This window comes from Bos taurus, chromosome 2 (genome assembly GCF_002263795.3).
Source record: "Bos taurus isolate L1 Dominette 01449 registration number 42190680 breed Hereford chromosome 2, ARS-UCD2.0, whole genome shotgun sequence".
In the NCBI taxonomy this organism is placed as follows: domain Eukaryota; kingdom Metazoa; phylum Chordata; class Mammalia; order Artiodactyla; family Bovidae; genus Bos; species Bos taurus.
In genome coordinates, this window is record NC_037329.1 from 103,732,176 (window position 1) to 103,759,028 (window position 26,853).

The following is a 26,853-nucleotide window of genomic DNA, read 5'->3' on the forward strand; positions in this document are numbered from 1 at the left end:
CTCATGCCTTACACGGCATGGTGAGTCAGCGATGTTTTTTTTCATTCCAAAGCATTAGAGAAGAGACTGAGGGAAACTGTCTGTAACTACTCAAGGCAGCATCTTTAACCTTCTGCCAAATACTGGGTTGCCAGCTGGCAATTCCTAGTTCTCTTTAGTCCTGCAAAGGATCACGTATGTGTCACGCAAGATAGACATAAGTTGTTCTGTTTTACCCTGAATCTTCTGCAAGAATAAACAGCAAAGGGCATCACCCCTATTAAGGTGCCTGACAGTGGAAGCCACAGGGTGAATTGTGAAGTCATTTCCCCCTCTATCCCTCAACCAAGAGCCTAGTACTAACCCCAGAGCTGCTTCTGAAGAGCCTAAAGTAAAAGCATGGTACTGTGCATGCCCCCCTGCACTTAAAAGGTGGGCAAACCACCTAAGCCACTCCTCCAGTGACCCCTGGACACACCTCTACTCTCACCCCATTTAAGGAACCAGCTTGCACCCTGCCTCGGGGAGCAAGCAAGGGAACCTGTTTGTTGCTCCCCGCTGCTGCAGCAGGGGCCATAATAAAGCCTTGCTTGAAAAAAAAAAAAAAAAAGAGCATAGTAGTTCCCAAAGCTTATTAGCCTCCTCCATCACCCCTAACTTGGGATTAAAATCTGCTCTTTCTGGACAGAAGCTCATGTTCCATAACGGTGATTCATAGATTTGATTCATTTGACTTTAGTCTTTATTATTTTTACCTGTAACCCCTCTACTATCATTTTCCAGTATTTTACAATTATGCATGCGTGCTTGATTTCTCAATCCTGTCTGACTCTATGTGACCCCATGGACTGTAGCCTGCTAGGCTCCTCTGTCCATAGGATTCTTCAGGCAAGAATACTGGTGGGTTGCCAGTTCCTCCTCCAGGGGACTTCCTGACCCAGGGATCGAACCCACATCTCCTGCATTGGCAGGTGGATTTTTTACTACTGAGCCACCTGGGGAGTCCCATCTACAATCATACTATCATTTATTTTGATATAATTTTTCCTAATTAAAAGGGAACCATACAAATAAACCTAATAAAATCAAAACAGTATCATCATAATTTAATTAGATTCTATTACCTGCTAAAAGCAATGAACTCAAGGCCTGTTCGTTAACAGGGGGGTTAATATATGTTGGAAAGGTGCTAACGACACAGTAGTACCAAAGTAAAACTGTCCCTTAATCTGTTCAGAAGGCTTGAGCAAGAATCAAAGGAGACGTTCTCGTCTTATGTGATTCCACTCCATTTAATATCATGTCTGTTTTAATCAAGATCATCCTGGATACCATTTAGAATCATCTTGTAAATTCCACACAATGGGAAACAGGACAGAGCAGTGTTTCCCTAAGTGTGTATCTAGGAGATAATCTGGCAGCAGGTGAAATGTGGATTCCCTAGCTCCATCTGCAGAGTTTTCTGGATAAGGTTCTAGGAACCTGCATTTTTAGCAAGCTTCCCAGATGATACTTATATAGACAAACGTTAAAAAAAAAATTAGCCCACATTTGTTATTTTCAAATATTTATTAGCCAGGGTTTAACTGGTGGTTAAGATGAGAGGATGAGATAGTTAGATAGCATCATCGACTTAATGGACATGAACTTGAGCAAACTCAGGGAGATAGTGGAGGACAGGGAGGCCTGGCATGTTGCAGTCCATGAGTCAGACACAACTTAGCAACTCAACAACAACAACAACTGGTAGTCTAGTGGCTAGGACTCTGTGCTAACAAATAAATAAAAATAAATATTTAAAAAGTTATTAGCCAAGTGATCCTTTCCTCCAATGAAGTCCTGCAGAGAAACTAAGATATAAGGCAGAGAAGAGTGGGACCCTCTAGTTGAAGCAGGACAGGGGGACAGAGGGTCAAAATTGTAGCTTCATCTCCTCCTGGCCCATGGCAGCCCCCGGAGCACTTCCACAGAGCTCCCTGGGTTCCCGCAAAATTGGGTGTGAAAACTTGTGTTCTCTTTACTTCTCCTTTCTCCAACCTTAGCTTCCCCCTACAACCAAAATTGTCTGTGGCTTGTTTGTTTTCAGATTGAGAAATCTTCTCTATCTTCCATGTTACCTAGCAAAGAAGCATGAAAACCAAACAGAAATGTAGTGAATTGTACTAAATTAAATCTGAACTCATTTCATCACAAAATAAAAATGCAAACATCCTAACAGCTAAATGGATTTAAAAACAAACAGATACTTTGCAAGATAAAATATTAATAGTTAATTAACATATTAGAAAATGTTTGGTCTCATAATAATGAAACAATGTAAATAAAATAAGAATGAAATTTTATTTTGTAATCATCAAATTAGCAAAGTTTTTTTTTTTTTTTTAAGCAAAGATGTTTTAAATGATACTCAGAGCAAATGGAGGAGCCTGAAAGGCTGTAGTCCATGGGATCGCTAGGAGTCGGACATAACTGAGCGACTTCACTTTCACTTTTCACTTTCATGCATTGGAGAAGGAAATGGCAACCCACTCCAGTGTTCTTGCCTGGAGAATCCCAGGGATGGGGGAGCCCGGTGGGCTGCCGTCTATGGGGTCGCACAGAGTTGGACACGACTGAAGTGACTTAGCAGCAGCAGCAGTGCAAATGAGGATACAATAAGACTGACATTCTTGTACACTGGAAAGCTAATGACTACAGACTATTTGGCTTTAAATAGTTTAAAGCCAATATTTTTAAATTTTTAAATATTTTTTAAATATTTTTCCTTTAATGTAAGGCTTTACTCTCTATGTGAAGGAACAATCTTATATTCAGACAAAGATCTGTGCCCAGCTCTGGAACTAGCCAGTAGCTATGGTTATACAACATTGTGAATATACTGAACTGCATGCTTTAAAATGGTTACAATGGTAAATTTATGCTATGCATATTTTACCTAGTTTTAAAAATATATATATCTGTGCACAAAACTATTCATTTCATTGTTTCTTAAGATAACAAAACTTTTGCATGCTGAATATCCAGCAATAGTTATTGCTATATTATGGTGTTTCTTGGGAAAAGTTTATGATATAAACTTAAGTGAAAAAAAAAAACAGGATGTGAAGCTATATATACAATATTACCCTCAGCCATTTCTTTAAATATAGAATAATCTAGAAAGAAATACACCCATCCCTTGATGTCTGGAGGGGTTTGGTTCCACATCCTCCTCCATACCCTGCCACCCACCTACCAACTCCCCACTGACACCAAAGTTCAGATGTTCAGGTCCCTTATATAAAGTTGTTCAGTACAGAGGGCCATAGATACTGACAGCAAATTGCATGTCAAAATATCACCAGTAGTGGATTCTAGAAGAGTGCTAGGATTATCAACACTTCTTCCTTTCTCTTCACATTTTGAAAAGCTTTTCAAATGTTTTCTAAAATCAACACATGTTAATACAGAAAAACCTGAAGCAAACAACTGCAAAAGAAAATACACTATGAATGAAGCCGTATGGTAATCTCCATGAAGTGCTACTGACTAATAAAAGAGAGAGTGTTAATCCCTGATTATAAAGTATTCTTTACTTATTAAATCTGGCACAAATGAAGATACAAACTAATAATAATAGCTAACATGTGTCTAGTACAGGCATTGTTTGAAGCTCATAGCATATATTAACTTATAACTGTTTAAGATGAATACTACAATTGTTTTCATTTACACCAGATTTAACAGAGGCATAAAGAAGTTGAGTAGAAGACAGCAGAGGAAACCAGGATTTGAACTCAGACATTTGTCTTCAGAGTTTATTAACTTAGTCACTACAGTATACTACCTACAGAGAAAAAAAATTTAAGGTAAAAAAGAAGAAAGCAAGGATGTGTATCAGTATCCTATTGTAGTGGTAGGAAATTATTATAAATTTGGTGGCTTAAAACATAAATGCATTATCTTATAGACCTGGAGGTCAGACATCTAAAGCGGGTCTGTCTGCAAGGCTGTATTTCTTTTGGAGACTCAGAGGATTATCTACCTACTTGCCTTTTTGAGCTTGTAGAGACTGCTCGTATTCCTTGGCTCAGGGCCCCTTCCTCCGTCTTTAAAACCAGCAGCATCTTTCTTCCACTCGAATTACTGCTTTAGTCTATCTTTTGACTCTTTTGCCTGCTTCTTCTAAAGAATCCTGTGGTTACATTACACACACCTGATAATCCAGGATCATCTCATTTCAAAATCTTTCATTGAATCATGTCTGCAAAATCAGTTTTACCATACTGAAAGTGAAAGTGTTAGTCACTCAGTCGTGTCTGATTCTTTGTGACCCCATAGACTATCACCCACAAAGCTCCTCTAGTCATGGAATTCCCCAGGCAAGAATACTGGAATGGGTATCCATTCCCTTCTCCAAGGTCTCTTCCTGATCCCTCTTCCAGGGATCGAACCCAGTTCTTCTGCATTGCAAGCAAACTCTTTACTTTCTGAGTCATTAGGTAATACATTTACAGGTTCATGACATTAAAATATGAACATCTTTGGGGCCATTTTTCAGCCTACCATGGGAAGGAAGGAAGGTCTCTGTTCTAGTTTCTATTCATGTGTAACAAAACACTTTTTTTGCACATCATAATTCTGTGGGTCAGGCAGTTGGGCAGTGCCCATTTAGGTGATTCTTTTGTTTTCCCGTGATTTTGACAATGGTAACAGATTAGGGTCTTAGGAAGAATCACTACAAACAAAGCTAGTGGAAGTGATGGAATCCCAGCTGAGCTATTTCAAATCCTAAAAGATCATACTGTTAAAGTGCTGCATGCAGTATGCCAGCAAATGTGAAAAACTCAGCAGTGGCCACAGGACTGGGAAAAGTCAGTTTTCATTTCAATCCTAAAGAAAGGCAATGCAAAAGAATGTTCAAACTACCACACAATTGCACTCATCTCACATGCTAGCAAAGTAATGCTCAAAATTCTCTAAGCGAGGCTGCAACAGTACATGAACCGTGAACTTCCAGATAGATGTTCAAGCTGGATTGAGAAAAGACGGAGGAACCAGAGATCAAATTGCCAACACCTGCTGGATCATCGAAAAAGCAGGCGAGTTTCAGAAAAACATCTACTTCTGCTTTATTGACTACACCAAAGCCTTTGACTGTGTGGATCACCACAAACTATGGAAAAGTCTTCAAGAGATGGGAATGCTAGACCATCTGACCTGCCTCCTGAGAAATCTGTATGCAGGTCAAGAAGCAACAGTTAGAGCTGGACATGGAACAACAGAGCAACTTCCCAGTGGTTCCAAATTGGGAAAGGAGTACATCAAGGCTGTATATTGTCACCCTGCTTATTTAACTTAGATGCAGAGTATATTATACAAAATGCTTGGCTGGATAAAGCACAAACTGAAATCAAGATTGCCGGGAGAAATATCAATAACCTCTGATACACAGATGACACCACTCATGGCAGAAAGCAAAGAGGAACTGAAGAGCCTCTTGATGAAGGTTAAAGAGGAAAGTGAAAAAGGTGGCTTAAAACTCAATAACCCCAAAGTTACTTCTGCTTTATTCTGTTGATCAAGTAAGTCCTTACTGCTGCTGCTAAGTCACTTCAGTCATGTCCAGCTGTGTGCGACCCCACAGACGGCAGCCCACCAGGCTACCCCGCCCCTGGGATTCTCCAGGCAAGAATACTGGAGTGGGTTGCCATTTCCTTCTCCAATGTATGAAAGTGAAAAGTCAAAGTGAAGTCACTCAGTCATGTCCGACTCTTAGTGACCTCATGGACTGCAGCCTACCAGACTCCTCCGTCCATGGGATTTTCCAGGCAAGAGTACTAGAGTGGGGTGCCATTGCCTTCTCCAGTAAGTCCCTAAGAGTGGCCCAAATTCAAGTGGAGAGTAATTAAAATCCACTTCTCTACAGTAGAAACAGAAAAGACTGAAGCTATCTTTAATCTTCTACCACCATTACATATAAAACTTCAGTTAACAAGGGGTGCATGATGAAAGCCATTTAAACTGTGGATGGGCAGAAGGGGTAATTCAGCACCTATCAAGTACTCAGAGAACAGTATGATGTGTTTATATTAGTCTGGGAAATCATCTTGAAATCCCTCTGGTTTTAAAAATGATGAATCATACTTAGATACATTTTTTGTTTGTTTTTCTATCATTTTTCAGTGTCAAAGTCTATGGAAATAACCATTGAGATGACAAATAATAAAAACTCACTAGTATTTTCTCCCATTCTGTGGCTGTCTTTTCATTTGTCTATGGTTTCCTTTGCTGTGCAAAAGCTTTTGAATTAATTAGATCCCATTTGTTTATTTTTGTTTTTATTCCCATTACTCTAGGAGACAGATCAAAAAAATATTGCTGCAATTTTTGTCAAAGAGTGTTCTGCCTATGTTTTCCTCACAGACTCACAGACTTAGAGAATAAACTTATGGTTACCAGGGAGGGGAGGGTAGTGGGGAAGGAGAGATTGGCAGTTTGAGATTGACGTGTATACACTGCTATATTTAAAATAGGTAACCAACAAGGGCTTATTGTATAGCAGAGGGAACTCTGCTCAATATTCTGTAATAAACTGAATGGGAAAAGAATTTGAAAAAGAATAGATACATGCATAACTGAATCACTTTGCTATACACCTGAAACTGTGTGCTCAGTTGCTCAGTTGTATCTGACTCTTCGCAACCCCATGGACTATAGCCCACCAGACTCCTCTGTCCATGGAATTTTCCAGGCAAGAATATTGGAGTGGGTTACTATTTCCTCCTCCAGGGGGTCTTCCTGACCCAGGGGTGGAAACCACATCTCTCATGGTATCTACTATATTCTAACATAAAATAAAAACATAAAAAACAGATGTTTTCATTGTTTCATGTATAAAGCTCTGTTCTAGGTTCTTTAAAGCAAATTTATTTAAGGTTTGCCTAGAGAATAAAGTCATGTCTCCCACTAAAAGGTGGGAGACAATAATCACTAGGTTAAAGCCAGTCTTTTTGCTCATCGCCATGTCTGAAATATAGCCTTCTATTTCTTCTTTGTCTTAATAGCATGCATAGCCTGTCTGGATTTTTCTTTTCCAACATAGTACTGGCTGTAATATTGATATATGTGGTATATTTGAATATATAGCTTTCTTTTTTTCTTTCCTGGTGACTGCAGCCATGAAATTAAAAGACTCTTACTCCTTGGAAGGAAAATTATGACCAACCTAGATAGCATATTTAAAAGCAGAGACATTACTTTGCCCACTAAGGTCCGTCTAGTCAAGGCTATGGTTTTTCCTCTGGTCATGTATGGATGTGAGAGTTAGACTGTGAGGAAGGCTGAGCGCCGAAGAATTGATGCTTTTGAACTGTGGTGTTGGAGAAGACTCTTGAGAGACCCCTGGACTGCAAGGAGATCCAACCAGTCCATTCTGAAGGACATCACCCCTGGGATTTCTTTGGAAGGAATGATGCTAAAGGTGAAACTCCAGTACTTTGGCCACCTCATGCAAAGAGTTGACTTATTGGAAAAGACTCTGATGCTGGGAGGGATTGCGGGCAGGAGGAGAAGGGGACGACAGAGGACGAGATGGCTGGATGGCATCACTGACTCCATGGACGTGAGTCTGAGTGAACTCTGGGAGTTGGTGATGGACAGGGAGGCCTGGCGTGCTGTGATTCATGGGGTTGCAAAGAGTCAGACACGACTGAGTGACTGAATTGAACTGAATTGAATTCACACAAAACTTTTGATTTGTAATAAGAATCAGTATTGCATAGAATGCTGGTGACTTTATAAATTATTTCAAAACTAAATTTCAATAAGCACACACACCTTGCTACATAATTCTTATCTCATTTACATCACCTTCAGTATCCATAATTGATATTAACACCAAAATCAATGGATTTGGGTTAAGTAAGTACAGCTTGTTGTTGTTCAGGTGCTCAGCCATGTCTGATTCTTTGTGACCCCATGGACTGCTGCATGTCAGGCTTCCACGTCCTTCACCAACTCCTGGAGCCTGCTCAAACTCATGTCCATTGAGTCAGTGATGCCATCCAACTATCTTATCATCTGTTGTCCCCTTCTCCTGCCTTCAATCTTTCCCAACATCAGGGTCTTTTCTAATGTGTCGGCTCTTTGCATCAGGTGGCCAAAGTATTGGAACTTTAGCATCAGTCATTTCAATAAACAGTCATGGTTGATTTCCTTTAGGATTGATTGGTTTGATCTCCTTGCTGTCCCAGAGACTCTCAAGAATCTTCTCCAACACCACTGTTCAAAAGTATCAATTCTTTGGCACTCAGCCTTCGTTATGGTCCAACTTTCACATTCATACATGAATACTGAAAAAAACATAGCTTTGACTAGACAAATCTTCATTAGCAAAGTCATGTCTCTGCTTTTTAATATGCTGTCTAGGTTTGTCATAGCTTTTTTTCCCAAGGAGCAAGCATCTTTGAATTTCATGGCTGCAGACACCATCAGCAGTGATTTTGGAGCCCAAGAAAATGAAGTCTGTCATAAGTATAGGTATATGGGTGAATTCATTGATTCAATATCAGTTTATTACTACCCTAAATAGTAACCAGCCTGGTGGGTGAGACAGCCACTGTGTTATGCTGGAGCCAGCTCAGACCAGGTCATACTGGCTCCCAAGAGCTAATTCTTTGAGTGGCTTCCTAATCCAGCTTCAGTGATGTCAACTTTAGTAGCTTGAAATCAGCCATGATGAGAGTCCTTACATTATGGAAACTGGCAAATTCTATAAATCTGGGCTTTTTGTTAAACATTTTCCAGTGCACTATGGCAATACATAAACATAGCTTAATAATGTGATAAGTGCTAAAGATATGCATAAGATGTAATAGCAACACTAAGAAGGGGAGTTGAATCTAGTTGGGAGGGGTCACTGAAGGCTTCCCTTTGGGGACTAAACTCAGATATCACGTCCTCTGAAAGGCCTCCGCATACACCAACATAAAGCAACCCTGCTCCTAATTACCTTCAATATACTATACATGTCTTTCAAAGTGTAGTTGCTCAGTCGTGTCTGACTCTTTGTGACCCCATGGACTGTAGCCCACCAGGCTCCTCTGTCTATGGAATTCTCTAGGCAAGAATACTGGAGCGACTGCCATATCCTCCTCCAGGAGATATTTCCAACACAGGGATTGAACCTGGGTCTCCTGCATTGCAGGCAGATTATTTACCATCTGAGCCACCAGGGAAGTCCTCTTTCAAAGTGAAGTGAAGAAGTGAAGTTGCTCAGTCGTGTCTGACTCTTTGCAACCCCATAGACTGTAGCCTACCAGGCTCCTCCATTCATGGGATTTTCCAGGCAAGAGTACTGGAGTGGGTTGCCATTTCCTTCTCCAGAGGATCTTCCCAACCCAGGTATCGAACTCAGGTCTCCCACATTGTAGGCAGACGCTTTACCATCTGAGCCACCAGGGAAGCCTAAAGTAGTTGTCGCAATTATTTTTCACTTTGTTGTACTTGTTTCTATGTGTGTCTTGGAGAAAGAAATAGCAACCCACTCCAGTGTTCTTGCCTGGAGAATCCCAGGGATGGAGGAGCCTGGTGGGCTGCCGTCTAAGGGGTCGCACAGAGTCAGACACGACTGAAGTGACTTAGCAGCAGCCATGTGTGCTTTACCAGAATTTTGCCTTCTTATCTGTCTTGTATCATTGGCAAGACAATAGGCACTCAGAAATTTTTGTTTGAAAAGCAATAAGAGAGTTTCAGTAGAGTCGGAAAGGATGAATAGGAATCAGCCAGGCGAAGAATGAAGGGTAGAATATTTTGATCACGGAAAGCAGAAATAGAAAGAGCACTGTGGTCATGGAAAAATAGCATGTGCATGAAACCAAAGGTCCAAATCAGGGAATGGCCAGTGTAGTGCTGAAAGACATTCAGGCCACATGGAGCTCCTAAACTATCCCTTGTGAACCATGGCGACCTACGAAGGCCGCTATTCAACTTCCATCACCAACAGATGAATACGGGCATGGTTATTCCAAGTTACAACAGACCCTGAAGACGACGACTAGATCTCCCCTAATTTAGAGTACTCAATATGTGAAGCACTGGGTACCATTTAAATGAAAACAAAGAAAGAGCAAAGTGAAAAGGCAAGGTTAGTTTCTACAATGTGCACTTTTAAAATCCTTCTGCATATGATGGTGGTCCCTTGGCAGTACACCATATACTCAATATTCTGAAAAATACATTGAAGGCATTATTTGTATAAAAGAAGAAGCAGAGGACTCTGTTCCTAAGGAGTTAAACTAATTTGATTACAGATATTGGGCAGTCACTCCTCAGAGAGCTTTGGGTCAGTGCCTCCCCAATTCCCATGTTGCCCAGAGTCTATTAGTCGAGGAGGTAGGCTCTCCAACTGAATGAAAAAGGATTACCTAGTCCAAACAACAGAGTGACTAACTCTGCTGGGCAGAATTAAGAAAGGTTCCAAGGAAAGTAATGTTTGGGTTGGCCCTGGAAAATGAGTAGGACTTCAACAGGCAAAGAGACAGTGAAGGGGGCACTTCAGACAGGAAGAACACTCTGGTCCAAGCCACAGGGTCTGAAATCTGGGTGTATGTATATTTAAAGGTTCATGGAACAGTCACACATAGGGCAACTTACACAACTCTGAACAGAACAACTGCCAATGTGCTTTTGCAAAATAACATTCTAATTTTACTTTGGTTTTCATAATGACAAAGTGATTCACTAGTTCCTATTACACATGGCAATTTCAAAATGATAAAACACTGAGAACCCTTTCTTAATTATAAAAACTCAAAAAAAGGGAACTTGAACCAAATCCACTCTTCTATTCTGCAAATATGTGACCACAAGAGATTCTTGGCTACCCTGTACACAGCATCCATTGAGCATTGTTTGAACAAGCTTAATAATAAGAGCATCTCTGCTTTATAAATACAGTGAATCCTCATACATGCACCATAACTTACTTTACAGATTTAGATTCCAGTTCAACTTATGCCTGCCAAGACACAATCAACTACAATTGTTAAAAGCACATTACTTGAAGAAAACTCAAAATGCAAAAATAACTGATTTCCAAAAGTAATATATTAAAGAGTCAATTGTTTTACATTCATTTCACCATTTAGTTCAGCTCAGTTCAGTTGCTCAGTTGTGTCTGACTCTTTGTGACCCCATGGACTGGAGCACAGCAGGCCTCCCTGTCCATCACCAACTCCCAGAATTTACTCACACTCGTGCCCATTGAGTCGGTGATGCCATCCAACCATCTCATCCTCTGTTATCCCCTTCTCCTCCCACTTTCAATCTTTCCCAGCATTTCACCATTGGTTTCACTTAAATTATGAGATTTTAAATGGAGTTTAATTTATCATACTGAGTTTAATTTCATACTGAAATATATTTTACGTATAGAGTAAAGCATCCCAGAGGTTTTTTGGTGGCCAGCAACAGAGAGTAATTCTGGCTAGCTTAAGCTGAAAATGAAATTCTCTTAAGAATAACGTGCAAATCACCAGATAAAAGAGAAAGCTGGAAACAGATCTCGAAAAAACAGAGGACATGTCCTAGAATCCAGATAGCAGGCACTGATGAAAAATGCCACGGCTGATTGTTTTTCTGACCTTATTCACTTACCTCAAGCTTCAAAGTTTCAAGATAAAAGACGTGATTAAACTAATTTGGGACAGTTGCCCAGAGGAAGCCAAGTACCTTAAATTGCAGGTCCAAAGAGGTTCACAGACTCAGAGAGAATGGTTTCCATAATGGAACCTGATGCAGTTAAAATGGATGTTGGTGGCCTGAAGACAAGAACTATCCATGCTAATCCCCAAGGATACTCTGTGATTGGTCCTGACTCACTGTACCAATTTAATACAGAGCTTCCACTGAGTTTTGTCTTTGTCCCTCACTCTTCTGTGACCTTTTTTCTGAAGACATCACTTGCAACTTTTAGAATCTGTTTCACTGAGGAATCTTCTAGAAACAGTTGTTGGTTCTTATGTGATACATTTTATGCACGAAGCAGTTTACTTACCTCTCTAGACGTTGCATGAATAGTGTCTGGCTGCAAAACATGAGTGGCTCAGCTGGTAAAGAATCTGCCTGCAATTCGGGAGACCTGGGTTCGATCCCTGGGTTGGGAAGATCCCCTGGAGAAGGGAAAGGCTACCCACTCCAGTATTCTGGCTTGGAGAACTCAGTCCATGGGGTTACAGAGTCGAACATGACTGAGAGACTTTCACTTTCTTTTCTTTCACAAAACATGAACAAATAAACAGAAATTTATTTCAACTGTTTTTTTCTTATATTAAGGTGATACTCCCATTATACTAATCAGATAGTTTAAATATATCCAAAGAATGTAGAACGTTTTTAAAGTAAGTTTTTAAAAGTTTTAAAAGAGAAAGCATTAACAGATAAAGGCTTTTGGTCTTTGGTGTCAAACATTGTATGCTGACATATGCCAACATATGTCAAGCATATGCTGGGCTATGCTAGGTTGCTTCAGTTGTGTTTGACTCTGTAACACTATGGACTGTAGCCCACCAGGCTCCCCTGTCCATGTCATTTTCCAGACAAGAATACTAGAGTGGGTTGCCATTTCCTACTCCAGGGGATCTTCCCAACCCAGGGATCGAACTAGTATCTCTTGTGTCTCCTGCATTGGCAGGCAGGTTCTTTACTTTTTCACTTAAGTTACTAGTAGTTTCAAGCACTGTGTAAATATATCTCAACCCTCTATATGAATAAGGGCTTTCCTGGTGGCTCATACAGTAAAGCGTTTGCCTGCAATGTAGGAGACCTGGGTTCAATTCCTGGGTCGGGAAGATCCCCTGGAGGAGGAAATGGCAATCCACTCCAGCACTCTTGCCTGGAAAATCCCATGGACAGAGGAGCCTGATAGGCTACAGTCCATAAGGTCACAAAGAGTCGGACATGACTGAGCGACTTCACTTTCACTTTCTATATGAATACAGTTTTTCATTAGAAACCTATAGTACATAGGATATGTTGTCTTTTTCTGTAGAAAATAAATTAGTCTTGTCAATATGGGAAACTGAGGTGAAGTAGAATGACTTTAACCACAAGTACGTAGAACTGCTAGATAAAAAGTTTAAAAAGATGAAAATTTTTTTGAAGGCCCTGCTGGGCTCATCAGAAATAAAGAGGACTTCCAAGAGCACAGAAATGAAGAGGGGTCAGAAAGGCTGAGAATGTACATAACAGTACTGCAGTGGCCCTGGGAAGGGAGGTGCGGAGGAACTGACATCAGACTGAGAAAGAGGTCCTGCTACCTCCACACAAGGACAGGACGTGAGGCCCTGGGACTGAACAAGGAGGGCAGCTGCACCTGAGACCTCTTCATGAAGCTGGAACCCTAAAGTGCTACAGTCTCAGTGTAAAGGAACAAAAGTACATGTCTGAACCCAGGCAAGCAGCAGTGAGGCTTGCCTCTGCCCTATGATCTGGGCGAGCAAAGGACAATTTCCTACACCCCTGAAGCTCCAAGCCCATGCCACACCTAGGTATGGAGTCTGACTCTACACTTTCCCTGGGATACGGGATTCCCCAGTTTGAGACTGATATAGGCATTGCTTCTGGGCCAATTTCAGAGTTCCTTGAAGAAACAAATGCAAAATTTCTCTAGCAGTAAATCCACTGGGAATACCATAAGGAACTCCCACAGAGTTTATTTTCCCACAGAAGAAAAATAAAGCTGCTAAAGATAAGGTTTGCTGTTGTTGTTGAGTCACTCAGTCGTGCCCGACTGTGACCTCATGAACTAAAGCCCGCCAGGGTCCTCTGTCCATGGGATTTCCCAGGCAAAATTACTGGAGTGCATTGACATTTCTTTCCCTAGGGGATCTTCCTGACCCAGGCATCGAACCCACATTCCCTGCATTGGCAAGAGATTCTATACCACGGAGCCACCTGGGAAACTGCAAAGATAAGGTTACAATTTGTAAACTATGTAATACATGAAATAAGGATCTAACATGATTGAGGGTCCAAAGGTCCCTCAGAAAATTCCCACAAGAAAGCAAATATTACTTCTAAATAACTTTATGCTCTCTGCAGTTTAAATGGCTAAAGGGATGAAATAAAATAGGAAGGAATAAAATCCATGATGAAAAAACAAGATACTATGACAAAAGAACATGCACAATTAAAAAATCAAATAGAAATCTGGAAACAAAAGATAAAAATCTAAAAATTCAGTGGATTGGTTAAACAACAGACTGGACCCTGATGAAGGGAAAATTAGCCAACGGGGAAAAAAAATCTGAGGATACATTATTTTTAATGTAGCATGCGGAGACATTTTTTAAAGGCAAAAGCTAAAAATCCAGAAAATAAGATAGAAGTTAGACGTCCATCCAAAATCTATTTAATAAAATTTTTAGACAGGTTCATAAATAAAATAAAGAAGATTCAGAGGTAATATTTGGAAATGAAAAATAATACAAAAACTCACACAGAAGATACACAAGATTTGTCCCTAGAAGGAGATAAATATAAGTTAGTCTCCACTTGGATGAATTGTAGCACAAAAAGAGAAAATCTTAAAATCAAGGGGGGAAATGAATATTTACTCAAAAAAAAAAAGAAAGAAAAGAAATAGAACTGACAGCAGACTTCTTACCAGCAACAACAGAGGCCGAAGAAAATGAAATCCTATCTTCAAATAGGTAAGAGAAAATAATCTTCAACCTAGAATACTTTGCCAAGTTAAACTGTCATTCAAGAAAGAAGCCAAAATTAAATATTAAGACCAACAAAGAATGAGAAATACTATATAATAAGGGGAAATGGAATCAAGGAGTAAATGGGAATAAGAAGAACTGTTAAGCAAAGTTGGTAAAAAAAAAAGTGTGTGTAAATTTAAATAAACACTGAATGTAAAAAAATTTAAAATTTTTCATTTGGAGAGTTTAAAAATAAGGTAATCTAAAACATCAGATGTGAAAAATATGACTAGTTATGGTCAAAAGTTACTAGGATCTTTTTATTGGTCAGAAGGGTTAGTTTTAGACTATGTAATTCAAGTATGTGTGTCAAAAATATACTGATAACTACTTAAACAGAAAAAAAGAATAGAAGTGAAATGCAGAAGAATGTAAAACTCATAAATTCGTATAAGAGAAAAGTAGAAATAAAGAAAATTGGATAAATCCAATTGAAAGAGAAGAAAGGAAATAAAAACATAAAACCCATTTTTAAATCAAATGTGTTGGAATTATATCTGCAGATTAGAAATAACTTAATTTTCAGAAAATATGAATAAATTATAAAATACATTATGTTAATAATCATTAAAAGTGTGATAAAGTTAACTATTAAGAGATAGAGGTCTTATGATTGAATTTAAAATAGTCAAAATAATAATCAAGGTGAATGCTTCTTGCAGAAGATTCATAAGGACACGAAAGGCAGAAAATAAAGGATTGGAACAATACATACCAGGCAAATTCTAAACAAGAGAAAACTAATCTATTGATATACACAGAATGCAGACAACAGTATTTTGAGAACTAAAGAAGGCCACTGTGCTGTGCTGTGCTTAGTCGCCCAGTCGTGTCCAACACTTTGAAACCCCGTGGACAGTAGCCCATCACGCTCCTCTGCCCATGGGGATTCTCCAGGCAAGAATACTGGCCATGCCCTCCTCTGGGGATCTTCCCAACCCAGGGATCGAGTCCAGATCTTCCACATTGCAGGTGGATTCTTTACTATCTGAGTCACCAGGGAAGCTGATTACCTAATAATAAAGATAATAATTAATATAATAATAAAATAATAGCAATAAATAATGATAAGAAAAAGAAAATAAATAAAAAGAAGGCCTTACTTAATAATAAAAAATAATAAATCTCCAGGGAAATGTCATAATCCTGTGCATGTTTTGTCCAACATCCTAGTTCCAAAAGTGTAAAACAAAAATTAAAATAACAAAAGAAGTTGATGAATACAAGGCCATGCTAAAATATTTTAATGCCTCTCTCTCTCTCTCAGAAAGATTTGATCTCTCTATCCAGATTGAAAGATATAAAAAAAATTCATGAGTATAGAAATGATTTGAACAAAACAATAGATATGATTGAGCAAATGGAAATAGATAGAACCCTACCCCAACAATTAGATTATAAACATTATTTTCAAGAACAAATAGCAAAGAATTAAAAATTAGACTAGGCGACAAAGCAAATCTCAAGAAATATCAAAGAACTGGTATCACATGGACTACATTCTCTGACTGCAATGCCATCAAAATAAAGCTCAAAAAATCACATACATTTGGTAAATTTGAAATTTCCGAATATGAGTCAGAGAACTCTAACGGAAAATTAAAATGCAAAGAAATGGTTAATGATGAATATTGCAGCTTTAATATTGTATTTTATTTTTTGTATTGTATTTTTGCTTTATTGTATCTTTAAGATTTTGAGTTTTTTTATAAATAAGAGATCTGAAACAAGCATAACAAAGCATTAGGAGTTTTAAAAACTGGATGCTAGATTCATGAATATCTGTTTTATTATTTTCCACATATTTGAAATATTTCATATTTATTTTTAACTTAAAAATAAAGCTACTTATTCTGTTTCACACAAATGTTGTTTTTACTTCAATCAATAGAGAAATTGGTTTTGGTTTGGTTTTGGCTTTGTTTTTCATGTGGTATGTACAGAACCTAGAAAAAATGCTTCCCTCAATGAACACAAGGCATGACCCAATCTGGGGCACCTCATTGTCCCCAGTCTCCATGTCTCATCATCACCAGGAGGTCAAGGCCAGTTGCTCCCAGCCCGGACTCTGAGGTCACCTTCGAGTCTGTCAAAAATAATTCCTGCTGATGAGTAGAAAAAGCTGCAAAGCCCATCATTTGAAAAGAGAACAATTGCTAAAATCACCCACGTACAGAGTCAATCCGGAGAAGATAATGGCACCCCACTCCAGGACTCTTGCCTGGAAAATCCCATGGGCGGAGAAGCCTGGAAGGCTGCAGTCCATGGGGTCGCTGAGGGTTGGATACGACTGAGCGACTTCACTTTCACTTCACTTTCATGCATTAGAGAAGGAAATGGCAACCCACTCCAGTGTTCTTGCCTGGAGAATCCCAGAGACGGCAGAGCCTGGTGGGCTGCTGTCTATGGGGTTGCACAGAGTCAGACACAACTGAAGTGACTTAGCAGCAGCAGCAACAGAGTCAATCGTTGGGGCAGATCATGTGGTTGACCACAATTATACTAACCCCTCTTAAAAATATTTTATTAAATACTTCTGATATAAAAGCAAAATCTGCCTAGGAGTTGAGTTTTGGTAAACAGTCCTCCTTTTTTCGTATGTATTTAAAAGAGCTGTTCTAAGCAAGAATGAGAGCTCCCTACTCCCTATGACTCAGAGCTTAAGCAACCTTCGCATTCTCTTTCCCAGTTCCCCCAGTTAAATCCTGGGTGATTCCTGTTATCAGAATTTTATACCATTACTGTCCCATTTGAGTAATGTGTGTCCTTTTTTTTGGAGGAAAAACATTCTCACAAGGCCCTAATTTTGACAAAAGACTTCCATTAAGATGTTATATATATAAATTATGTATATTAATATATATTATATATATGCTGCTGCTGCTAAGTCACTTCAGTCGTGTCCGACTCTGTGCAACCCCATAGATAGCAGCCCACCAGGCTCCCCCGTCCCTGGGATTCTCCAGGCAAGAACATTGGAGTGGGTTGCCATTTCCTTCTCCAATGCATGAAAGTGAAGTGAAAGTGAAGTCGCTCAGTCGTATCCTACTCTTTGCAACCCCATGAACTGCAGCCTACCAGGCTCCTCCGTCCATGGGATTTTCCAAGGCAAGAGTATTGGAGTGGGGTGCCATCGCCCTCTCTCTATATATATATATGCTGCTGCTGCTGCTAAATCGCTTCAGTCATGTCCAACTCTGTGCGACCCCATGGACAGCAGCCCACCCGGCTCTTCTGTCCCTGGGATTCTGCAGGAAGAACACTGGAGTGGGTTGCCATTTCCTTCTCCGGGATATATATATATATATATACACACACACACACACACACAAATGAAAAACTAGATATAAACTCATTAGGCTAAATAACGATAACACCAAAACAGATTTACAAATAGAGATAAAAGTACCAAACCAAAAAAGTTCAGATTGACAAGTTTAATGTGGCAATTTGTATTGTGCTAAAATTGCATTGCAGGTAGAGACAACTGACTTCTTGCTAGTCCTGTTAATTTCAGTCAGTGGAAGACACTAGAGGCCATATAGGGAGACAGAAGGAAGGAAGAAGTCAAGCTACTTGTTCCTCCTCTTTTCTGATTCTGGTCAAACAAAAAAGCTCTTCCCTCATTGTCCCACCTCCTGCTGCTAGTTTCCACCATGGTTACTGTTTGCATCCAGCAGCCCTGGTTTCCTGCCCCTGATAACACTACCTCCCCTTCCTCTCAGAGAGGAAGAGAACTGAAATAGTCAACGTTTAATGTTTCCCACAGAAATGAACAGACCACAGAACATTCCTTGTCCATCCCTCTTCAGATCAGCAGGACATGGGAGATTTAGCTTTTAACTGGACCAGTGAGTTCTCAACCCCACATGCGCTTCAGAATCATTGCAGGGACTTTTGAGAAATGCTGCCATTCCTTATTTCAGATCTAGCCTGGTAGTAGCTTGCTGCTATCACTAACCCCTGTGTCACCTCTGTATCCCCAAATGATCTTTTTCATCTCTTTCAACATCACATTTTTAAGCTAGTCCTCCATATTAAATTCCCTTTATTAGATGTAAAAGTGAAAGTGTTAGTCCCTCAGTCATGTTCAACTCTTTGCGACCCCATGGACTGTAGCTCGCTAGGCTCCTCTGCTCATGGAATTCTCCAGGCAAGAATACTGAGAGTGGGTTGCCATTCCCTTCTTTACTAAATGACCTGGCACAAGTTCTCTTTTCCTGGTTGTCCCTGTGGATACACAGATGATAACAGCTGGAGAGAGTTCAAGAGTAATCAGATTTCTTTTTTGTCCACTTGTTTTTTATACCAATTATTATACTTTTAACTTCCTTCCATTTTACATTCAGAAAAGTTCCTAAATATAAGCTCCATGGAGAAATCCCCCCAAAAGTTCATGCTATTGTTTCATGTAGAAATTATTTCTGTTCTTCAAATTTCCTGTGACTCCATAAATCATCAGGGATTCAACAGGAATATGTTTACTCCATGAAGGAAGAACACCAAATGATGGATGAGGTCTGTCTGCAGACTCCAATTTGAGAAGAATGGCTAAACTATCTCAAATATGTCAACCCCATCCTCTCTAAAGCAACCAAAAGTGTAAAAGAAAAATCCAGACATGTGTTTACTTTGAAAAATGGCAGATAAATTGAGGTAACCAATTCTTTTTTTCCTTTCTAGAGTTCCCCCAACATTACACAATTCATCACTATTTTGCCTTGCCGAGTTGCCCTACGAGAACAAGGAAGATGGTAATGCCCATGCTCAAGGATGCAAGAAAGAGAGGAGGGATTTTAAGTCAGAAAGTTTCTCTCCAGGGGGTCAGGATGACAGAACATCTTATCATTTCTTGATAGGATGACTAATATGTCTTCTTTCGAATGCCAAGTTTCTTGCTTTCTCAAATGTAGTTTTTAAGTTAGCTCAGTGCCAGCTCCTACTTTTGTCCGTTCTCAAGGGCCTGGGATATTCAACTGGTTGAGAAAAATATGGTTTCTCCTGAGATTCAGAGAGGAGGAGAGCTGGAATATTCAATATTTAATGTTTCCCACAGAAATGAATCGACCATAAGGCATTTTTCACTGATCTTCAGACCAGCAGGACATGAAGGTTGAATTTTTAAAGGCTTCAACTAGTGGTCCTCAGGCCCACATGCACATCAGAATCACCAAAGGGAGTTTCAAGAAACGCTGACACCAGGTTCCATTCCAGATAATTAAAATGGAATCTCTGAGGAATAGGTCCCAAGTATTGATATTTTTTGAAATCTCCAACATGATTTTAATGAAGAGTGAAGACAGAGAACCACTGGCCTTGACCAAGAATTAGGAGTTAATCCTAAATTATATTACTCTATGTAAGTATGTAATTGATATATATAGTTGTTATGTATAAATACACTTTAAAAAGTGTTAGCTGCTCAGTCATATCTGACTCTTTTTGACCCCACCCCATGGACCGCAGCCCTCCAGGCTCTTCTATCCACGGACTTCTCAAGAGTACTGGAGTGGATAGCCATTCCCTTCTCTAGGGGATCTTCCTGACCCAGGGATCAAACCGGGTCTCCTATATTGCAAACAGATTCTTTATTGACTGAGCCTATTTAAGTATGTAATTGATATATACATAGTTGTTGTGTATAATTGAATATAAAACTTTCATTGAGGTCAGTATTCTCTATAGGGCTTTCTCCAGTTACTTCCTCACTATTCTTTTGAATGAATTACTTAGTGATACTAGAGATTATGATGAACCTGAGATTTTGTTTTGCTTGCCAATTGATAAAAGAAACAAAAGAGGAAATGTGCAAGTTCTTTTGGAGGTGAGGGCAGTAGGTCCTGATTATGGTGAACCTGCCAGAATCTGTGGATGTCTGGACTATGTGACTCTCACCCCAAAAGTGGCTTTCAAAAGACCGTGTATGCAGTCCAGTATCAGTCATCCATGTTGTGTTTTCACCTTTCTTGATAGCGCCAGCCTGTTACCAAATGATATCAGACACAACCATGCCTTTCTCTGTCATGTTAGGAAAGCTCCACTGTGTATTGTCCAGAATCCAAGGTTCTATGGAGTTGAAGTCTTAGCACTCACTACAACATAGCACATTATATAGATATATATATAGTTCCCTAAACAAAAATTATCTGGCATAGAATAGACAATGGCTTAACCCAGGGGTACCCTAAAATTTTTTGATAGCACACCCCGGAGTAAAATATCAAGCATTCCTAATGGAAGTTTAACATTTTTTCCTATAACCCCATGGCTCATATTACTCCCTCCTTGAAAGTGAAAGTTGCTCAGTCATGTCTGACTCTTTGTGACCCCATGAACTATAGAGTCCATGGAATTCTCCACTCCAGAATACTGAAGTGGATAGCCTTTCCCTTCTCCAGTGGATCTTCCTGACCCAGGAATCAAACTGGGGTCTCCTGTATTGCAGGCAAATTCTTTACTAACTGAGCTATCAGAGAAGCCCACTCCCTATTCCCCCTCAAAATCCTCAAACTCCAGAGACCATTGATTTAGTCTACTGTATAATGCTGCCTGACAAAAAGTTATTACTTTTGTGATTTGAGTTATCCCAGAGTATAAATATTATATCTGAAGTTCTTACTGAGGATTGCAGAGCAGTACATACAAAGTAAAGAGCTAATTCCTCATTATCACCACAAGTGACTTCATGAGAGTCTAAGGAAATAGATTGGTACCAAATGTTTCCCATTACCATCAGGGTCAAGCCTCTGGGGCTTCCGAGGCTCTAGTCAGATTTTGCCGAGAAATTTTGCTGTTGTTCAGTCACTAAGTCATGTCTAACTCCTTGCAGCCTCATAGACTGCAGCACACTAGGTTTCCCTGTCCTTCACCATATCCCGAAGTTTGCTCAAACTCACGTCCATTGAGCCAGTGACAGAATACAACCATCTCATCCTCTGTTGCCCCCTTCTCCTCCTGCCCTCAATCTTTCCCAGCATCAGGGTCTTTTTCAATGAGTTGGGTCTTTGAATCAGGCGGCCAAAGTACTGGAGCTTCAGCCTAAGTCATTTTTTGATCTCTTGGTACCCAGTTCCATAATTTGTTCAGTGGTCACTATGAACCAGAAAAGCAGCCTCTAAGAGATCTTTCTTAATGAGATGTTCTTCAAAAGAAAACACTGGGGAAACTCTGGCCATCATCTCAAAGCAGATTATCTCTCCACAATAAATGGGCGAGAAGTGGTAAATGTTCTCAATGAGGTGTAATTTACAGGCAAAAAAATAAATAAATACAATGAAAAAGAATAGCAAAGTCTTTGGCAAGTGCATTGATGTTTAGAAAACAGGCACAGAAAGACTTTCTCAGGGTCACTGAAAGGGGATAAAGAGCCTGGAATGAGCAAGTGCAGGGAGGCAAGGCATGGCATCGGAAGATCACGCAGTTCCAGTCTGGTTTTGCCGAGGAGGAACCAGATCTGCCCAGGGTCACACAGCAGTTTCATGACAAAGCTGAAAACAGATGGTGGAATCCAGGCTCACTGTCCTTTCTTTGAGTCCATCATATAATTACTCCCTTAATTACTTATCTCCTATCCTCTTTTCTCTGTCTTAGACAGAAAGGTCCAAACAGCTCCCATGACATCTTGCAAGTCATCCTCACTTCACAAGGACTCCTGCCTTCCCATGGGGTGTTTCTCTTTCCCTTCCAGTGCACTTCCCAAAGGAACAGGCCCTATGATCCCAACTGCAGGGTTCCCTTCTGTCTCATAGAACAGTCCTTTTATCATTTCAGTGTGTGGGCTGCCTGCCTCTAAAAATAAAATTCCATTTGTTTGGTACAAGGAAAATCAATTATGGTACAGTTCTCACTGTTAAAATATTCTCAAGCAATATTTTAACTGACTCCTAAGTTCTATTTTAAAACATCATAATCACAGAAGCACAAGATGCTGGAGATGAACAGGACTGCATAGTTTATCCAGTGTGGTGCTTTACCATTTGGGGATCATGAAACCCCTTTTGGAAATATGATGACTGCTATCGGAAACTCTCCCTGGAAAAATGTACATATAATGATACATATGCAGACATATGACAAAAGTCATACAAAAATCTGCATCTAACATAGTGCATGGACCCAGAGGCCAATCCCTGGTTTAGATTCCCCCTTTCCTTGACTTACAAGGAAACTGAGTCTCTAAGAGAAAAATCATCTGCTAGGAGCAAAAAGCTAATTAGTGGAAACAAGTCTACTAGGATGTAGGCCTCCTCTTCCTAGACCAGAGGCGCAGTGTATTACAACATGAAAATCCTGCGACTAATATGTAAACCAGGGCACTTTAGAAGTGGAAAGGTGGTCTGTGAACAATCAGGCTAAGACAGCACGTGTAAGCTGGAACCATTTGGAGCAGACCAGAACACGTGGTCACTCCCATTACACCAAAGTAAAAAGTCTCTTGAGCCCAACACTTTTGTGTCAAAGGACCAGAATCTCCCAGGAAAAAAGAAAACATGAACTTCTTGCAATATAGCCTCTGGATCTCTATTCTGCAGCATTTTGAAAAACACCTACCCTCCACCCGCTGATCTGAGTTCTCATTAAATGTATATCACACGTTTCATGAATATGACATATAAAGGAAATTATTATAACACTTCATAACAACAAGGCTTAGGTTTCCTTGAGGCCTCCCCAGGGGCATCTCAATCAATTTTAGTTTTATCAGCAACACAGTAGCGAATGTCAGAACTTTTTCATGGCTGCTGTTTGTAAAGTCAGTTTTACTCTAGAGGTTTGACCATTTCAGTCTGACCATGCAGAGAAAGGATAAGGAAAATTGATTCCATTGTAAAGAGTCTCCCTGAAGTTCTAAATAATTCATATCAGTCTCAACCTTCAGACATTATCCCAAACAGTAAGCATATTCTGAAAGATTCCATGCTTCCAGCAAATCCCCTGGTCAAACAAAGTCTCCCTCACCCCCACCCCCTCACCGTGCTCATTGGCTGGCCTTGCATCTGAAGGGTCAGGCACCTGCGTCCACTCATCTCCTTGTGCTTAGTATGTTAATTTCAAGACTTTTTCTTTTTGAGTCTTGTTTTTAACTTAGTGACACTTTATCTTAGCAGAGTCTTCAGTTCCAAATTACTATACTATAGTCTGCTGGGGACCCAGACCAGTGGCTCTCACTGGCTGAGTATTAAAACTATGTAGACAGCTTTTCACAAAAAAAAAAAAAAAAAAAGCTCCCATGCTTGGGCTCCACCCCTAGAGATTCTGATTCATTGATTGGAGGCTAGGCCCAGGCATGGTCATTTTTTTTGCCAAATCTTTCCTTGTGATTCTAATATACAACCGGAGATGAGAACTACTGCCTTAGAGAAAACCCAATGTGTGCTCCATGAGCCATGTCAAGTGAGTTACTTCTTTTACCCTAATGCTAAGAGAGTACACAGGGGCCTGCTGCTGGCTCGTATGGGAGATGAGCAGGTAGGAGGAAGGAATGGCTTACAGAACTAATGGACAGCCCCTTAGGAGCTCAAGTATATAGGCATTCCTGTCCACAACCTTGTTCATCCCAAGATTTAATATGTCTTCAGCATCACAGGGAGGATCCTTGAGAAGGTTTTCTCCTTGACGCTAGGGTACAAGAAATACCACATTTCATTTTCTAAGTCATTTTGTGAATGACTCAGCCACATCTTCCCATGTCAATGGGGAATTTAACTTTATTCTTTTTTTTTTTTTTCATACAACTTTTCCCTATCTCTTTCTGCCCATACTCCCTCGAATATACCTATAAGTAATCAGCCTCAAGGAAGACATTGTCCAAGAAAACTGATGGGCTTTTTTCCTCCCACTCCCCCGTATGTCATAACCATCATCCCTGATGTTCATTGACAAGTCCAGTGGTGAAACAAGTCAGTTATTACCTCACACCCAACAAAGAATCACAGAGTAGGTGATTGGTGGTGTCCGATAGACTGATTTATCTACGGGATGAGGTAGGAGACCAGGAACCTAGAGTATTGGTTGTTGGGAACAATGGTGGAAAAAAGAAAACATTGAGAGATGTATTAAAACTGAATTTTCAGAAAAGAAACATTTCTGTTTCTTACAAGCTTGCCCCCTTCTTTTTGTAAGTATCCTCCCATACTGTGTCAATGCCGCAGAGAGAATTTTTTCAGTTACGTGAGCATCCTTTCTCATAAAAGGTTGCAGATAGGCATTTTGAAAGCCAGTCGACCCTCTCTTAAAGAAAGTCAGTGGATGAAAGGACCAAAAATTTCACATACTCTCAAGCTCCATTTATGGGAAAATAGACAATGGATGTGGAGAAGGCAATGGCAACCCACTCCAGTACTGTTGCCTGGAAAATCCCATGGATGGAGGAGCCTGGAAGGCTGCAGTCCATGGGGTTGCTGAGGGTCGGACATGACTGAGTGACTTAACTTTCACTTTTCACTTTCATGCATTGGAGAAGGAAATGGCAACCCACTCCAGTGTTCTTGCCTGGAGAATCCCAGGGACGGGGGAGCCTGGTGGGCTGCCGTCTATGGGGTCGCACAGAGTTGGACACGACTGAAGTGACTTAGCAGCAGCGGCAGCAGACAATGGATGAGATATGCATTAGTTATTGAGAGAAAAATGACCTCAAAATGAAGAGCCTTAATATAACATTTATTATCTCATGGTTTTTGAAGATCAGGAATCTAGATCCTGGCTTACCTAGGTTCTCTGCTTCAAGATCCCTCACAGACTGCAGCCAATGTGTTAACCAGGAGCTGTGGTCATGTCCAGGCCTGGCAGACAGGGTGGGATCCAACCCCAGACTCACTCATGTGGTTATTTGCAGGATAAATTTCCTTGAAGGCTGTCGGGCTGCAAGTCTCAGCTTCTTGCTGGTTGCTGGCTGAAGGCTACCTGAGTTCCTTGTCAGGAAGACCTCTCCTTAGGGCAGCTCACAACACAGCAGCTGACTTCATCAGAGGAGATAAGCAAGAAGACACAGAGAGAGGGAGAGAGAGAGAGTAAGCAAGGCAGAAGTCACGGAAGACTGTTGTAACCTATGATGCTTAATTTTATATGTCAATTCAACTAGGCCAAGGGGTCCCAGATATTTGGCCAAACATCATTCTGGGTGGCTCTGTGATGGTGTTTTTCAGTGCAGTTCAGTTCAGTCGCTTAGTCATGTCCGACTCTTTGTGACCCCATGAATCACAGCACACCAGGCCTCTCTGTCCATCACCAACTCCCGGAGTTCACTCAGACTCACGTCTATCGAGTCAGTGATGCCATCCAACCATCTCATCCTCTGTCATCCCCTTCTCCTCCTGCCCCCAATCCCTCCCAGCATCAGAGTCTTTTCCAATGAGTCAACTCTTCACATGAAGTGGCCAAAATATTGGAGTTTCAGCTTTAGCATCATTCCTTCCAAAGAAATCCCAGGGCTGATTTCCTTCAGAATGGACTGGTTGGATCTCCTTGAAGTCCAAGGGACTCTCAAGAGTCTTCTCCAACACCACAGTTCAAAAGCATCAATTCTTCAGCCCTCAGCTTTCTTTACAGTCCAACTCTCACATCCATACATGACCACTGGAAAAACCATAGCCTTGACTAGACAGACCTTTGTTGGCAAAGTAATGTCTCTGCTTTTCAATATGCTACCCAGGTTGGTCATAACTTTTCTTCCAAGGAGTAAGCGTCTTTTAATTTCATGGCTGCAATCACCATTTGCAGTGATCTTGGAGCCCAAGAAAATAAAATCTGACACTATTTCCACCGTTTCCCCATCTATTTCCCATGAAGTGATGGGATCAGATGCCATGATCTTCGTTTTCTGGATGTTGAGCTTGAAGCCAACTTTTTCACTCTTGACTTTCACCTTCATCAAGAGGCTTTTTAGTTCCTCTTCACTTTCTGCCATAAGGGTGGCGTCATCTGCATATCTGAGGTTATTGATATTTCTCCCAGCAATCTGGATTCTAGCTTGTGCTTCTTCCACCCCAGCGTTTCTCATGATGTACTCTGCATATAAGTTAAGTTAGCAAGGTGACAATATACATCCTTGACGTACTTCTTTTCCTATTTGGAACCAGTCTGTTGTTCCATGTCCAGTTCTAACTGTTGCTTCCTGACCTGCATA

The 26,853-nt window shown here is 40.4% G+C and overlaps 1 long non-coding RNA gene across 1 annotated transcript in view; it reads right to left on the minus strand.

Annotated features, from left to right (window-relative positions):
• Nucleotides 1-1,109: 1,109 nt before the first annotated feature.
• LOC132343292 (uncharacterized) overlaps nt 1,110-26,853 on the minus strand; it is a 50,145-nt gene continuing 24,401 nt past the window's right edge. Inside the window, exons 3-4 of the long non-coding RNA XR_009492031.1 lie at nt 25,437-25,687; nt 1,110-2,096 (exon numbers count right to left, since the gene is read on the minus strand). This is a non-coding gene — a long non-coding RNA (uncharacterized lncRNA). The remainder of the gene's footprint in view (nt 2,097-25,436; nt 25,688-26,853) is intronic.